We start from the raw sequence: 14,583 nt of genomic DNA on the forward strand, positions 1-14,583 counted from the left end.
AAGAAGAAAGAAAAAAAGTGCACTTTCCAGGCAAAACATGTCACAAAAAGCATGTTTGTTAGGTTTTAAATAAAATAACAGATTGAAAATGAAAACAAAAAGTATTCAAACATTAGTGCATAATTTTCATAGTCACTGTGTTGGCCTTCACCCGTGGTTATTCCAAACAGCTGTGAGACTTCATACATTCACAAAAAAAACATCTTGTGATCATCGTTTAAAAGTTAATGCAATGAAATTCAAACATTATACTGTGTCTTAAGCGTTCAAATACTTTCTGGAGCCGCTGCATCCATCCAAGATTTATTCACCAAGGCTCTAACATATGCGCTGACCCACCTGCTGTCCTCAGGTGAGTCTGGTGCATGGCCTACGGTTGTGTTGGCCTCTTTATTCCCTTCAACAATCTGCCCATTGTTTACCGAAATAATAAAACAATATTCTGCGTCTGGAGTGGCTGCCAGACTAAACAGAACAAATGAAGAACTCCCGGGGTCCGCTCCTGCCAGGCCTGTTGTGAATTAGCACGCTTTCACATTTGTTTTGGCTTGGCCAAGAGCAGGGCAACATTTAGTGCTTTAAGAGCCCATCCCAGCATTAGAAAACCCACAAAATTCAACTTAATTTCACACAGTAGCTCCGTTCCAAAACCTAGTGAGCTGCCTACACAGGCCTGCCATAGATGCTGTCTGAGGTATGATGCTAAGCAGAAGTAATGAAGAGAAATTGTGTTATGCAGTGATGAGAATAGATACAATTGTATGACAGGAAACTGTCCTCATTAAGGGGTGGGGGAATGGTTAAGTTTCACGATGTAGTAAAAAATGACTTTGCATTTTGAAATATCTTGATCTGAATTGTTCCGATGAATCAAAGGTTTGCATTACCCAACTACAGTTCAATCATGACAACTCTTGAAATCATTTTAGCATGTTATTGAATATGGTAATATTAATGTTAACGTGGCAGACTATATCTGCTACGCTACGTTTGCTGCTGCAGAGCAAGTATGGACTTGATACTGCTAATAGATACATAGACACTGCTGTGAGCATGTGAGATATGCTGCTACTGCATGAACGGACATAAATCCTGCAGCAGATCAGTGATGCCAACTGTTTTCAATTGAAAGTAGCTAAAACTAGTCGCTAGATAACATCATAATGACGAGATCACTGATCTATATAATGCAGATCTAAATACAGATCAGTGGGCGAGTATTAGAATCTAGATAAGATTTCTCCCCTTCCGACAATCCTAGGTAAAGTCCCGATTATCTTGATGGTTCTACAGATTATCTAATCAGATTTTCCTGTGGTGTGAGGTGTGTTAAGAGTGACTGAATCTACTTGGAGCAGCCCCGATCGCGAATCATAAATATTCAACATGTTGAAATCCTGATGTGTAGGGGGAACCCCGAGGATACACGTGCGCACGCTCTGGAGATAATCATGAGAAATGAAACAATATCCAATCAGAAAGCAAGCTGACAAAAGACAGAAGCATAATAAATGCAGTCATGGCAGCACAAAGTAAAGACCATGTTCTCGCCGTCTCCACAACTTCACCCAAACCCTTTTCTTTTTTTCAGTGAATTTTCTGTCAAAATCACTATCACATCCAAACACTATCATCGCAATTTCTTTCTGCCAATCGTCCGCCATGTTTATTCTCTCGTGAGATTTTGTCGGGACGTTGAAAATCTGTTTTGTGTGTGGTGTGCTGTCTTTGTCACATCATGGCACATCACAGACTATAGGAGCAAAACGGTTAAATCTAGGATTTTTTTGTCCTCATGTTTGTGGTCTCACATTTTGAAAATCTTATAAGATTTTAAAAATTATTTAGAGTGTACCCAGCATAACTGAAAACACAGGACAATGACCTAAAATAGAGCAAAACAAAGTCCACAGATCACCCACAAAACTTCAATATCACAATAGTACAAGGAGCGACGTACCAGTCTTGAAGATGAAACATGTTTTTTCTCTCTCTGAGGAAGAGGATAAAAAATAAATAAAATGACTTTTTTCCTTATCAAAGAGGATATGAAAAATTAAATAGTTTCATAACCACTCTTATAATTATATTTGTAAATAAATTGAACTGTAAGAAATATAATTCCTTGCTGAAAAATAAACCTTGAGATATGCTTTGGAATACGCTGATTTTAGCAGTGTTATTATTGTTAACAAAACCTTAAACTATTAAAAAAATCTGAAATAATATCTAAATATTACATGAAAAAAGGAAAATTTGAAATATTACCTTGGCAACTAACTGAAATGAATACATCTTAAGTTAAAGTATTAAAAAAACAAACTCAAACAGAAATGAAAAAATAAAGCTAAAGAGAAATATATATTTTAAAAAATAAATAAATAAATTGAAGCACATAAAATTACTAGAACTAAAGTTAAAATGAGAATTATATATACACAAACACACACACACACATATATATATCTCCTGTGTGTGTGTGTTTGCGTGTATATATATATATATATATATATATATATATATATATATATATATATATATATATATATATATATATATATATATATATATATATATATACACGCACACACACACACACACACACACTCACACACACAGAAGTCGCCAACTTTCTGCAGAGCCAATAGCTACAGACCTCCAGCCCTCCAACCTTCATGTGGCCTTCAGATTAGCTCAAGAACAGTGTGTAGAGAGCTTCATGGAATGGGTTTCCATGGCCAAGCAGCTGCATCCAAGCCTTACATCACAAAAGTGCAATGCAAAGCGTTGGATGCAGTGGTGTAAAGCACACCGCCACCGGACACTCGAGCAGTGCAGATCTGGTGTGACAAATCACACTTCTCTGTCTGGCAATCCGATGGACGAGTCTGGGTTTGGCGGCTGCCAGGAGAACGGTACTTGCCTGACTGTATTGTGCCAAGTGTAAAGTTTGGTGGAGATTGTTTTTCAGGGGTTGGGCTTGGCCTCTTAGTTCCAGTGAAAGGAACTCTTAATGCTTCAGCATACCAAGACTTTTTTTTGGGCAATTTCATGCTCCCAGTTTGGGGATGGCCCATTCCTGTTCCAACATGACTGCGCACCAGTGCACAAAGCAAGGTCCATAAAGACATGGATGAGCGAGTTTGGAGTATATATATATATGTATATATGTGTGTGTGTGTGTGTGTGTGTGTGTGTGTGTATATATATATATATATATATATATATATACACACACATATTGGAAGGTTTTACAGGTTTTTTCAGGTATCTAACAGCTTTCAGGTACAGAAATTGAATAAAGTAATCAAATATAAAATAACTGCATATGAACTTATTTGAATAGTTAAATAAAGATAAAACATTATTGAAGTTACAAAAGCTATTCAGTCAAGAGTGATTTCTCTGTCCTTTGTCGTTTGATTAACACAGAGAGCAGGAATATTATACTGCTGTCCCTTTAAGACTTAATTCAAAGATCCAGTACACGGATACTGATTCACATGCGTTGTCTGTCTCGTTTTTCTTCTAAGACATAATCTACTATGTTTGTTAGGATACTCGCTAAGATGGGCATGTTGACATAATTTTTGTGTGAATTTGTTTGTTTAGGTGCAAGACAAAGAATTTGCACGAGACTATTTGCGCGCTGTGACGCGGCTCTCCATGTACGCGCTTCGGATGAGCGTGGACACAAATCTCCTCCTACTTCTGTGTGCGAGTTCTCTTTCGCGTCTTACGGATGAATATTGGCAAGGTTTAAATTGAGATTAGTTTAAACACAGATAGCAACGTGAGATGTTCAGGTCTCACCTGCGCTATCAACACGTGTATTAAACTAAAAGTTGTTCTCTGAAGGTAGATCATCTTGGACCATGCAGCAACAAACCAGCTACCAGCTGGCCATTCCAGCTCAAGGTAAGCTGGAGACCAGCTAACATGTTCCCAACAGGGTTATAATCAACATTTCTTTTGACTTATCTGACATCCTGGATGTTTTTTCTGCTCTTGTTGCAATGCATTCTGGGATTACTTCACCTGCAAATTATAAATGCAATGCTGCCTTAGAATTTGGCCCAAACAATGTACAAGGCAGGATAATATTGCCGTCCACGTTTTAGAATAGTCTTTGAATCAGAAGCATGCATATGATGTCTTAAACTGCATCTATGTGTGTTTACGTGTTTACATCCATAAAAAAAGGACTAAACCCATTTAAATTATAGTGCATTCCCTCCGGAGCGCTGTCTACTCTGATTTTGACATAAAATCTATCAGAAATCTGCAATAAGACACACTGTGTTGTTTTATGTGCTGAAATGGGTCTTTAAATTTGTATCATTTCAGCAGTTCCAGAAATATTTGAAAAATTCACATTTGATCCAAAACTTCATCCAGACGTTTAACTGAGTGAGAAACGCAAGGCATTTGATTATGGAGTTCGTCTGTCTTCAAATTCCATGTGTCATCAGTTATATGGATTGATATCTTCCAGTACAAAAGATGTTTTTCCACTAATATGTAAAAGGGGAGTAAAATGCATTCATAATTCAAAAGAAACAGTTTGCTGCATATTTTCAAATGGGTTCATTTATCAGTGGTGTTTGCTAAGGCATTATTATTGCTCACACTCTGAGCTAGCGAAGTGAGAAACATTACATTTTAGTAGGGCTGAATAAAAAAAAAAAAAAAATTGGATTTCTCGTTTGAATCGATTCTCATTTTTATGAAACAATATCGATTCTTAAAATCGCAAGAATCTGTTGTGTATGCTGTTTGAGTGATGCGTGAACAAAACTTCACTAAACATTTGTAGCACGATTTATCCAATAAATCGCATTAAGATTTGTTATAAGTCTTTCAAATTTCATAATTAAATTCAAACAATAAATACCATTTTTGCACTCAGATTAATGTAGCACCTCAGTTCAAGCGGAGCTGCACAGAGCACACATGAACCTCTTCCTCTTTACTACTAGTTACACCACGAAATTAACATGAATGAACATCAGCAGGTATGTTGAAATAAATAGTAATAGTAGCTAGAAAAATTAACACTAGAGGAACATTTTGCTAAATATATGCAGTATATTAAAATTAATTAAATTAAAACAAGGAATAGGAACAATTATGTCATTAAAAAGTAATTATAAGGATGGACGGACGGACGGACGAGTATGAGCTGAAGAAAGTGTCTCCTCCATCTACATCCATCCATCAAAAACATTCCACACGGCTCCGGAGGGTTAATAAAGGCCTTTCCGTTTTTGTTTTTTTCGCAAGTTGAAGACGGAAGGCGGTCTGGCGGAAGCTAGATATTTCACTTCATAACTTGTTAAAGGTACAATTTGTAAGATATTCACAGTAAAATATCCAAAAACCACTAGGCTAGTGTTATATATTTTGTCCAGCTGATTACTAACAATATCTCTAATGTTTTCAACTACTTGTAAATCATGAGAAAATTCCCATTCTAAACAGTGACACGGGGCAGTGCAGTCGCCTGTCAATGACATCAGTCACCCTTTGTTACCGCCTTTACTGACGTAGAAACCACATGACAACAGTGTCGTGGACAAATGCGGAAGTAGTGTCTAGCGTCCAGCAAACCACTAGCTTGCTTCTTGCACGTTTTATGGTGGATTGTGTTACTTATTTATGGAACATAATTACTATTTACCATCTGCCACTGGTTCTGTCGACAAGGACAGCTCCCGTAAACGCAAGCGTACGGGCCAACCAAACGACCCAAGAAGAGTTTTGGAACAAGAGGAGAGAAAGAGCGAGGATCGATATCGGTGTTGCATTTTCTAGATGGAGAGAGCTTCGCGACAAACTTCACCTAGAAAGAGATGCCGATCTCGCTTGTGTTTTACTCGACAGGTGAGTTGTTTTGATTCGTATCTTTACAGAAAACGTATGCCATTATAACGATCAACACGATTAGTATTATGGGGCATACCAAACGCGGGGCATTGCGTCTCTAGACCCACGCGAGGATGCGTCTGATCCATAGTCTGATCGCGTCTTTGCATTGACTTTGTATGTAATCTACTCGCGCAAATCGTTGAACTCGAGTTTGCTATGTATGCCCAATTATTGTGTTAAAAATTTCGTTGTAAATCTTCCATTACTCGGGTCTAATTCAATATAATAAAACGATGACATCAAACACAACATTTATAAAACTTTACCTCATCCGTTAAATCCATGATTTATCTTTCCGTCTGATTGATGGCCGTCAGCGGTTAGGTAGAAGACAACAAATCCCATCATTCCACGCACCTTCTTAGCGTCATCAAACCACGCGATTGTTATTGTTTTGGTAGTGCGTCCTCTAGTGGCAGGTCCTACAACCTGTACTTTAAATATGTTTTTTTTTTTTTTACTACACACACGCATTGCTTCGCTTCAGAAGGCCTTTATTAACCCCCCTATGGAGTATGTTTATGATGGCTGAATGTGGATGGAAGCACTTTCTTCAGCTCATACTCGTTTGGTAACTCTTACTGCCATTATAAAGCTTGAATGCATAAGGATATTTATTAATATTTCTCCAATTGTGTTCATCAGAAAGAAGTCAGTCATATGGCTTGAGGGTGAGTAAAGCCTGGGGTAATTTTCATTTGAAAGTGAACTAATCCTTTAAATTATTGCAGAATACTTTCATGTTTAACAGGTTATTTAAATTTTTAAATGATTTAATTTAATTTTAAAATTTAAAAATAAATTAAAACAAGATTTACAATGATTAACTATGCATGTTAAATTATTTTGGCGGTAAGGGTTACTGTGGGTTAATGCTTTTTGTTAATGCTTTGGAAAAGATGGATAAATCCATAAAATGATGGGAACCCCTAAAAGGTTCTATATATGAAGTGCCTGAAAGAACCCTTTAAGGATCTATATAGAACCTTTTCTAAAAGTTTACACCTTCCTCGCCTGTTGTGCTGGCATTTGTTAAGTCGACTGATGAAGTTTAATTAGGAACATTTCACTCATCAGTCACCACATTTAATCTCTTCATTACATCTTAATGCTCAGCTCCGTCCACAAAATTATCTGCCTTTTGTTTGACAAGTCTGAGCAGCAAGGAGAATGACAGGCACAAGCCAGCTTTGATCTCTATGAGGAGACAATTGGATTTCTTTCACTCATCCACGGGGTGAAGCCAGAGGTTAAATCAAAGGCATTTATCTGCTGGGACACTATCGCTATCTCATCATGCTGAAAAAACATTTGCTCATTCGCACCTGCTTTAGAAATACCTGGCTAACAGCCCCTGTCAGGTGTGATCAGAGACTATTAAACTATTATAAGGTACCACAAGTTCATATGAGCCTGGAAAAAACACATTCAACAGCAAGAGGGCATTTCACTTCAGTCAAAGTCATTAAATATGGGTCAGATAGTGTGAAATGCCCACTGAAAAGACATGCTTCCTGTCCTGAAGAAAACACTGAGGTATTTGACCAAGAAAACAGAAAAGTGACTTCCCAGAAAGTACAGTTGGATGTTTATTCCCAGAACTGGCCTCAAGATGAGACCCAGTAAATAATGCAGAAATGTGGCTGAACATTTCCCAGAGATCCAGGAGCACCAGCTGTTGTCTGGCTGCATCTTATAACTGGATGTGATGGGTAAATGTCTAGTGCTGTGTGGGGGTTGAGGCGGAGGTCTGTGTGTGTCCCTCCGTGTTGAGGTTTTGTTGCCTGTGTGTGTTCTGTCATCCTGGGTGGCTGAATTATATATCTCCAGTGACACGTTAAGTGTGGCCCATACATTCACAGAACAACAAACACACAAATCAGAGCAGACTAGAGTCTTTTGGGCCCAATTTAGGTGCTATATCGATCCCAAATTCATCTTTCTGGCTTCATTATGTCATATGGACTAAATCTCACTCTTTAGGAAAGTTCTAGGCTGACACCCGGCTGAAAATGCGATCATGAAATATTTAGGAAAAGTATGCACATTAGCATGCTAATATCTCATGTTCACTATAAGTGAAAACGAAAAGGCTTTTCTGCTGACATCTACCTTCTGACTGTAATTCAGTCAGGAACAGGACCTAAATGAAGATAAAAAGCCAGATGAATGTTTAATGTTTACATAAAATCCCAGCAGTGCTTACAAGCCAGGGTGATATTTAAATACTTTTTCATCTCAATTATGAACAAGAAATTTCAAGCCATTTCAGGTAGCAGTATCCTACAACGTGACATGCTATAAATCATTAAAACTACATCTTAAAACTTATTATATAATTGTTAGCATGTGCAGTTTTTATGACCCAACATAAATAGATTGCATGGTAGTTTTATACTTTCATAACTTGTCACACCGCAGGACCATATAAAATGAACGAGTGAAGGAAAAAGGGCTATTGAAATATATATTTTTACATTCCCTTGAACATATATGTAAATTGTTACCAAAAAACTCTATGTAAAATAAAAATTAAAATGTTCAAAATGGAGATGTTATACAGTACACTGTGTGCAGAATTATTAGGCAAGCTAACTTTCTGATCATATTTTTTTTCCAAACACATTTTACCAATTTCAATCCACATCAATCTTAATAACTACTATTAATAATGTTTTTAATCATTTATAAGTGATATATAATTGTTCATGAAGGCTGAAAATGAAAAATGTCTTATATTCAGGTGTGCAGAATTATTAGGCAGGTTTGCTTTTACAGGCAAAATGAGCCAAAAAAGAGATTTAACTTAGACTGAAAAGTCAAAAATGATTAAATACTCACAAGAAGGACGCAATACTAATGCAATACTAGAAATTGCAAAGTTAAAGCATGACCAATGGACAGCAAAATGCTCATTAGGTCAGCGGGGTCATACAAAAACAGGTGGAAAAGAAAAGACACATGTTAACTGCAAAAGAGTTAAGAATTAAGGTGAAGAGTTAAGTGTGAAACCATCAGGAACCTTTTAGTCTCCAGCGCCACCATTTTCCAGAACTGCAACCTACCTGGAGTCTCCAGAAGTGCAAGGTGTCAGGATCTCAGAGACTTAGGTTAGCTAAAGAATCCTAAAAAATGACCCGCTCTTAATAATAATCACAAGCTGAAATGTTGTGAAATACACAAAGATTTTTATGGGTTTTTATAGGCCTTATAGACAGACAGATTGAGAGTGACTCTTGAAGGACCAGCACCACATCCTCTTGTACCACTGTTTGAAGAATTTATCTTCCAGAATCTGGCAGTAAGGTGTGGGAGTTCACTTTTAGTCCCTCTCTTATCCTGAAATGTCCGTCTTGCAGAGATGGACTAAAAATGATCTTCCAAAACTTACTGCCAGATTCTGGAAGATAAATTCTTCAAACAGTGGTAAAAGAGGATGTGGTGCTGGTCCTTCAGGAGTCACTCTCAATCTGTCTGTCTATAAGGCCTATAAAAACCCAGTCTTCATGTATTTTATAACACTTCAGCTTGTGATTCTTATTAAGAGCGGGTCATTTTTTAGGATTCTTTAGCTAACCTAACTAAGTCTCTGAGACACCTTGCACTTCTGGAGACTCCAGGTAGGTTGCAGTTCTGGAAAATGGTGGCGCTGGAGACTAAAGGGTTCCTGATGGTTTCACACTTAATTCTTCACCTTAATTCTTCAATCTTTTGCAGTTAACATGTGTCTTTTCTTTTCCACCTGATTTTGTATGACCCCGCTGACCCCATGAGCATTTTGCTTTCCCTTGGTCATGCTTTAACTTTGCAATTTCTAGTATTGCATTAGTATTGCGTCCTTCTCATGAGTATTTAATAATTTTTGACTTTTCAGTCTGAGTTAAATCTCTTTTTTTGGCTCATTTTGCCTGTAAAAGCAAACCTGCCTAATAATTCTGCACACCTGAATATAAGGCATTTTTCATTTCCAGCCTTCATGAACAATTATATATCACTTATAAATGATTAAAAACAATATTAATAGTAGTTATTAAGATTGATGTGGATTGGAATTGGTAAAATGTGCTTGGAAAAAAAATATGATCAGAAAATCAGCTTGCCTAATAATTCTGCACACAGTGTATGGTTGAAATGTTTGGGGTCTGTTGAGGTTGTTTTCTTTTGAAAGAAAGAAATTTATTCGCCAAGGATTCATCAAATTGATCAAAAATGAGCTAAAAGATGTTTACAATGTTATAAAAGATAATGTTGTTTAAATAAATGTGGTTCTTTTTAACTTTCTATTCTTAAAAATTCTGGAGACACGGTTTCCATTTAAGTATTAAGCGACACAGCTGTTTAACATCGATAATAATAAGAAATGTTTCTTGAGCATCAAATCAGCATATTAGAATGATTTCTGAAGGATCATGTGACGAGGATCAAGTAATGATGCTGAAAATTCAGCTTTGCCATCACAGGAATAAATTGCATTTTAAAATACATTCAAATAAAACAGTTATTTTAAATGGTAACACCTTTTCACAATATTACAGTTTTTACTGTATTCTGGATCAAATAAATTCTGCCTTGGTGAGCAAAATACACAATTTTAACGAATCTGTCATTTGTTTTGAAAGGCCATGTAAGAATTAAGTCTATTCAGCCATGAATTTACTCATTTCCATCAGCGAGGCTGTGGTGTTTGGAGTTGTCGTGAAAAGCTCTCTTGATCCCAAGGAACGCTCATGACACGCTGCTGTCCGTGATTACCATACCACAGCAGTGCCATTGTAGATCTTTACTGCAATTTGCATTCCTTCCTGATAAAGTGATGATCACTGGACAGAGAGAAGCTGGCCTCAAAGGAAGTGACCTCAGGGCCTGATGGCATCTCCTGATTAGAGGGAAACTTGCTGCATAATGTTTTAATTCACATCTGTGTGCCCTCTCTTTACACTGCCAATTTCTCTCTTCCTGTTCTCTCGCTCTCTGCATCCTTCCCTCAAGTATCTCCTCAATCCTCCACTTATTCTCTCTCACTGTCCCTCTGTCTACATACTTCAAGCCCCTTTTTTAATCTTTCCTCATCCCTCCCTTCCTCTATTTCTTTATCTCTTTCTCTCTCTCTCTCTCTCTTCCCTAACTTTGTAGTGCTCCTGGCATCCTTATCATGAATTGATCATGTCTTTGTGATGAAAGGAACTGCCTTCATTTCCACAGGAATGCGCCCCTCTCAGTGTCCATATGGAAACACTTGCCAGACAGATTGGTTCTGTTTTTTGCTCTTCCCTAGAGCATCAGACACGAGTGATCAAGCTGTACATGTCCAGAATAGAACGATATTTGGGGGAAGACAGCGATAAGCAAATACAACACACTTTAAAACAAAATCGCACTAAAATGACACAAAACGCACCTTAAACCAAACTAAACTGGTTTGATGGTCTTAAAAACCATTTTAGAGCTTGACAGGCCCAGGCTCCTTTCACTTTTGTTATATAGAAAAGAGTGTTCAGGATATGACATGAGGTAAGTAAATCATGTAAGCTATTCTTTTAAAGGATTAGTTCACTTTCAAATGAAAATTAGCCCAAGCTTTACTCACCCTCAAGCCACCCTAGGTGTATATGACTTTCTTCTTTCTGATGAACACAATCTGAGATATATTAACTATATTAGAATTTGTGGCCTAAAGGTGTACAGAGAGCGCCCTCCGGCTGCAAGTATGAATTGAAAACACCATTCCTGAAATGTTCTCTTCTTCTTTAGAATAATTTGTGGACTAAATGTGCACAGAGAGCGCCCTCCGGCTGCAAGTATGAATTGAAAACACAGTATCCAGCACTCATAGTGATGACAATAAATAGTACTTCTCAGTATAGAAAATTGACATAAATATATAAGAATCCATCAATATTTCTCCAAATGTGCATGCTTTTAAGCTAAAAGGCTATATGAAATGCCACAGAGGTAACATAATTGTTCAGACACTTTGCATCACAGAAATACATTATATTTTAAAGAATATAATAGAATACCATTATTTTAAATTGTAATATTTCACAGTATTGCTGTTTATGATGAGCTGAGACATTATTACAGATGGTTTTTTTTTCACAGCCTACCTGACTGAAAGGCCTCATTAATATGCAAGTCATTTCAGGTCATTATTATGTGATTCTTTTGTCTTCTCAGGTGTAAATGGCCCATTATTCATGCAGATTCACGCCTCCACGCATACTGTGTTTCTTGACAAAAAGTGTCTTACAAAAACTAAATCAATATATTGTTTTATATTGTGAGTAGGCAGCATAATTTTTACATAATTCTAAAGCAAAAACTCTAGTCTACAACCTCCAATACCCAAAAGTCTTGTGATTTAATATACTTTTTTTGGCCTTATTTCAGTGACTTAAGTTTTTTGTTTTTTCAATAACCACGCATAAACATTATTCCTTCAAAAATACAAACATGTACATACATGTTCCTCACATATTATTGTAGCCTAGTTTGTGCTGAATACAGTGTAATGACACTTTTGTCATTTATATGTTTATGAACAACTGAAAAAAGCACAAATGTCAGGGCATACCAAAACTTCCCCAAGCCCCAAATCAGCCTCAGACTCCAGAGGGTTAATAAATATCCTGACACATCCGAACTTTATAATGGCAGTGAGCGGGATCAACGAGTATGAAGCTGAAGAAAGTGCTTCCATCCACATCCATCCATCATCATATTTACGAAGTTATTAAGTAAAATATCTAGCTTCCGCCATTCCGCCTTCCATACTCAACATACAGTACAAAGAAAGTGTAAAACTCTCGCAGTTCAAAAAGCTTACGCTTCCTTATTCAACTTATGGAAAAAGCTTAACTGACGCAATGTTTTTTCGTAATTTGAATACAGAAGGTGCTCTGGCAGAAGCTAGATACAGTATTTTACTTCATAACTTGTTAAATATGGATATTTTATTTACACAAACGCTGTTTACGCTTTGGCCTTCAGAAGGCCTTTATTAACCCCCCAGAGCCGTGTGGAGTACGTTTATGATGGATGAATGGATGTGGATGGAAGAAATGTATTCAGCTCATACTCGTTGCTCCCGCTCACAGCCATTATAAAGCTTGGATGCGTCAGGATATTTATTCATATTTCTCCGATTGTGTTCATCAGAAAGAAGAAAGTCATATACACCTAGGGTGGCTTGAGGGTGAGTAAAGCTTGGGGTAATTTTCATTTGAAAGTGAACTAATCCTTTAAAAGAATAGATTACATGATTTACTTACCTCATGTCATATCCTGAACACTCTTCTCTATATAACAAAAGTGAAAGGAGCCTTGGCCTGTCAAGCTCTAAAATAAGAAAATAAAAAAGCATCACAAAAGGTTCACACGACACGCAAGCAATAGAGTGGTGCAGCAATGACATCAAAACACTGAACACTAAAGTTGTGTCCCAAATGGCACACTATACAGTATACACTATACACTGGTCCTCATTTATCAAACGAATGTAGAAACCAGCCTTAATCCTAATGAAAAAATCAGTTTATGACAACGCTCACTTGTGATTCATTAAACTTTCGTATGCGGCCAATTCCGTCGCACGAATGAACAGGTGTTGATAAACGTGGCGGCTGAAAACAATAGTCATTTAATAGGGGTGTCACGAGATCTCGCGAGACTAAAATGTGACGAGTAAAATGTTTCTCGTTGAGGCGAAAAGTAATCTTGTGATATCACCATGACAGAGTGGGAAAGAATATGCCACCGCTACCATTACATTATGCCTCTCCTGTCGTTTTGCTTTGTATTTAAATAAAAAAAAACATTTAATTCAGTTGGATAACGGTCGCCGCCGCTCCATATTCACAGAGCACGCGTGATCGCTGAAAGTGAAAGTAAATGCGATTTCAATACACACCTGCGATTTCAATACACTCAAACGCGATTTCAATACACCTCGCATTTTGAAAGCGGCTCCCTGATGAATGCAAATATCTCTCAATATGAAAGCTATTTTAGACTGGGCAGTGTAGTTGTAACCATCTCTTAGCTCTGTATCAAAGAAAAATTTGGTCTTACTTGCACTTTGAATATTGAGAGAGTGTGATTATGGTTACACTTATTGTAAAGTGTTACCATAAAAATGAATAACAGTTTTCTCTTAAACTTATTAAGCATAAATAATAAGGTTTCATTTGTTAACATTAGTTAATGCACTGTGAACTATCATGAACTAACAATGAATGACTATTTTTATTAACTAACATAAAGATTAATAAATACTGTAGCAAATATATTGCTCATTGTTAGTTGATGTTGGTTAATACATTAATGTTAATAAATGTTAATAAACTTTATTGAAAAGTGTTAACATTTTAATTTATACTGTTTTATTTCTATGATCAGTGGAAAGGAGTTCAGTTATGAGGTCTAAAGTTGTAGAAGCTCATAAATCATGTACAGTAAGATCTGAAGAGACTGAAATCATACAAAAGAGAAGTCAGTCAGTTGAGTTTGTGAAATGACATTCATTACAAGATGATTAGTTAAAACATTTCAAATACACCTGCAGAATATTTTAACTTAGTCATGCATTTCGCCATTGAGGATTTCTTAAAAATAGTGTGTAAAAATCTTGTCTCGTCTCGTGAACTCAATCTCGAG

General features: G+C 36.8%; 1 long non-coding RNA gene across 1 annotated transcript in view; it reads right to left on the bottom strand.

Annotated features, from left to right (window-relative positions):
• Positions 1–14,583, bottom strand: part of LOC125277238 — a 129,072-nt gene that overhangs the window by 53,213 nt on the left and 61,276 nt on the right. The gene's annotated exons all lie outside the window — the stretch shown is intronic.

The sequence above is a fragment of the Megalobrama amblycephala genome, linkage group LG10 (assembly GCF_018812025.1).
Source record: "Megalobrama amblycephala isolate DHTTF-2021 linkage group LG10, ASM1881202v1, whole genome shotgun sequence".
Lineage (NCBI taxonomy): Eukaryota > Metazoa > Chordata > Actinopteri > Cypriniformes > Xenocyprididae > Megalobrama > Megalobrama amblycephala.